Here is a 238-nt window from a genome sequence, read left to right on the forward strand (position 1 = left end):
GCATGGCAACTCACACATTGTAGACTTGATAACTTATGTACCCATGTCCTGATAACTTTGGCGACGATGGTGGGGGGAGTTGATGAAATATTCCCTCGGTAGCTTTTGTGTGAATAGCATGGTAACTCACACATCGTAGACATGATAACTTATGTACCCAGGTCCTGATAACTTTGGCGATGAGGGTGGGGAGGGGGGGAGTTAATAAAACATCCCCTCGATAACTTTTGTGTGAATA

Source organism: Triticum dicoccoides, chromosome 3A (genome assembly GCF_002162155.2).
Source record: "Triticum dicoccoides isolate Atlit2015 ecotype Zavitan chromosome 3A, WEW_v2.0, whole genome shotgun sequence".
NCBI classification, from domain to species: Eukaryota; Viridiplantae; Streptophyta; class Magnoliopsida; order Poales; family Poaceae; genus Triticum; species Triticum dicoccoides.